We start from the raw sequence: 3479 nt of genomic DNA on the forward strand, positions 1-3479 counted from the left end.
TTGCTTTGTTCTAACAACTACCTCCTTGTTCAAGAATAGAATTTGCATGAGCACAATCAGATGTTCTGGAATTCCCTTACTTCTACAGGTTAGTCACAATTTGTTGTGATCTACACAATCAAATGTCTTTGTACAGTCAATGAAATACACATAGTCATTCTTCTGGTACTCTCTGTTTTGGGCCAAGATTCATCTGATATTGGCAAGGATGTTCCTAGTGCCATGGCCACTTCTAAATGCTGCTTGTATTTCTGGTAGTTCTCTGTATATGTACTGTTAAAGTCACTAATTTACAATGTTCAGCAGGATTTTGCTAGGATGTGATATTAGTGATAACATTCTAGAGTTTCCACACTCTGTTGGAGCACCTTTATTTTGAATTGGGAATAAATATGGCTTTCTTACAGTCAGTTGGCCAAGTGATTATCCTCTAAATTTCTTGGCAAAACCAAACACCAAAACCAAATTACAATTTTTGAAGAAATATGGTTGTTAAAGCAATATGCAAATAATTTACTCCCTCTTGGGATTTGGAAACTACACTCATCCTTGTCAGAAAGAAACAAGGGAATTAAGTCTACAGTCTAACTCACTCAACTTATTATATTGAGTTGATTGTTACTCACATGATTGACTTTCCATCCATTTGTGAGGAAACATGATCATGGAAGGGGACTTCCCATCTTTCTCTCATGCAGAGGACCTGGCTGATTGGAACCAGTGACCTCATCTCACAGTTAGCTCTGGTTACCAGAACTCCTTCAGTAACATTGAGAACACACACACACACACACACACACACACACACACACCCCTAAAACTTTTGTCATTTCAATACGTTTTGCATGTAAAATTCGGTGGTATTCATTTCACTGTTCTATATGCAGAACAGAATGTCTGGGATGCTGGGCTGTATGAGGAGAAGTATAGCATCAGGATTGGAGGAATAATCCATGTTATGCAAATAAACAACCCTGCTTGCTGAAACTGAGGAAGACCTGAAGCACTTGCTGCAGAGGTCAGGGACTGCAGCCTTCAATATGGATTGAAGCTCAACATCAAGAAGATAAAGATTCTCAGAACTGGGCCAATTGGCAGCATCATGATGGATGGGAGATTGTTAACAGCTTCAATTTGCTTGGCTCCATGGTCAACACACTTGGCACCAGCATCCAAGAAATTAAAAGACGTATTGTATTGGGAAAGTCTGTTGTCAGAGACCTTTCCAAAATACTGAAAAACATTGATGTCAGTCTGGAGACTAAGGTGTGCCTGATACAGGCCATGGTTATTGTAATAATTTGCTATTCATCAGAGAGCTGGACAATGACTAGGGATGATAGAAGGAGAATCAATGCCTTTAAGCTGTGGTGTTGGAGAAGAGTACTGAATGTACCATGGGCTGCTAAGAGAATCAACAGGTTCATCCTGGAGAGGTTAAGACCAGGCTGCTCTTTGGAGGCAAGGATTCTGAACCTTTTTTTGGCATACTTTGGACATGTTGCAAAGCAGGATCAGTCCTTGGAGAGGGACAACATGCTTGGGAGGGTGGAAGGACAGTGTAGGAGAGGAAGACGCTCAATGAGATGGATTGATTCAGTGACTGGGGTAATGGGGGTAGGTGTATCAGAGACAGTAAGATTGGCACAGGATAGAGCACAGTTTATAGGTATATAGGTATATAGAGTCACTATTAGTCATAGGTGACTCGATGGCACATAACAACACAACATTCAATTCACTCAACATGTGCAACCTTTATAACTCAAGCTAGGACTGAAAACAGTATGTTACAACTTTACCCATTAAGTTTCACTACTGACCTAATGTGTAAGAAGTTGTACTCCCATCCAAAGATATTAGTAAAATCTACCAGCTGCTCCATGGGAGAAAGATGGTCAATTTATAGCTTCTGAAAACCTACTGGAGAACCGGCTATAAATTGTTCTGACTCTAGGGCAGAACAATTTAACTTTGACACCATGTAGTTCACCCTTTCAGCCAAGGAAGGCTCACTATGCCATGAACTGTATATGGTCCCCCACTGTGGATCCTTAGGCCTTTGAGGACTCTTTTTCCCAGTCCTTTCAGCCATTACCAGAAAATTCTCACCCATCATGGATTAATAAAGTGAACAAGTGGCAGAGCTGAACTTTCAACAAAGAAACAAATGGAAGGTAAACAGAACGCTAAAATGTCAGTTTTATATGGACTCAACATACTTTTAAGGAAGTAGAGTTAAAACAGAGAGTTCAGTTCAAGTAATTAGAGATTTACGGAAGATATGTACCAGTTTAAAAAAGCATTGGAGTTGTCTATAGCCTGAGATGACTGACCTGTAACAGAAGAAATTTTGTCCCAATGTCAGGGCTCAAAGAGATTAAAGGATTCCAGAGAACAACTGTCAAAGTACAGTCGCAAAAATACATTTTAAAAACTGCTTGTTCTGAAGGTTTCTACTACTTAGAAATAGCAAAAATATTATAGGAACAAGAAGGTAGTCCTAGACAAAATCTCTTCCTAACATTTTTGTCTAAATTTTCTTTAAAATAAGGAAATCTGAATTTAAGAGAATTCATAAAACATTGTTACAATCAAATAAGACAATTTCATTTTCTCTAAACTCTCGGGCCCTAAATGAATTCTAAGGGCTTGGAGGAAAGAGATCAGGCCAATTCCACACTTCTCCCTGTACTCCTGGGACACACACTGACTGAACTGAAACATGACCACTCTCCACAGTACCTAATTTAACACCTTAGCACGTAATAAATATTTAACACTACCAAACATACTTGCAGAAAACATCCAGGAATCTTGTATTTTTAAAAAATGGAATTGATTTGCTAATGAAAATAAATTACTTTATGTGCTATACAATATTCTTTTCATATTAGTTTCCAAGCTTCATGCTCCAGAAAAATAGTTCCCTCACTAAAAATGAATGATTCTATTTTTTTTGTTTTGTTAAAATGTGGTATTAAAATTTATTTGTTCATTCAACAAATATTTGCACCTATTAGGTATTATGTACTGTTTAGACTTGGGAATACAGCAGTGAACAAGGTGGTAATTATATTTTAGGAACAAAGATTAAATACACAAAATAAAAATACATCTACTTATGATACAGAAGAAACATTTTTTTAATTATACTTCAATATTAAGAGAACAAAAATCTTCATATGTGGACAAGTTGAGGTGCTGGTAAACAGTATTGAACTTACCACTGACGGCCAAAGGAACAAACAAGTCAATTTGGAGAAAGTGCAACAACAGTTTTCCTTAGAATCAAGGGTGGTAAAAGTTTATCTCGTACTTCGGGCAGGTTGTCAGCAAGGGCAAATTCCTGGATAATGACTGCTTGCTGGAAAAGGTGGAGGGTCAGAGAAAGATAGGAAGACCCTCAGCAAGATGCGTTGGCACAGTGACTGCAACAATGCATTTGAACAAAGTGGTGATTGTGCGGATTGTGCAGG

The sequence above is a fragment of the Elephantulus edwardii genome, unplaced genomic scaffold (assembly GCF_000299155.1).
Source record: "Elephantulus edwardii isolate Elephantulus edwardi_28Jun2011 unplaced genomic scaffold, EleEdw1.0 scaffold00095, whole genome shotgun sequence".
Classification (NCBI taxonomy): Eukaryota; Metazoa; Chordata; class Mammalia; order Macroscelidea; family Macroscelididae; genus Elephantulus; species Elephantulus edwardii.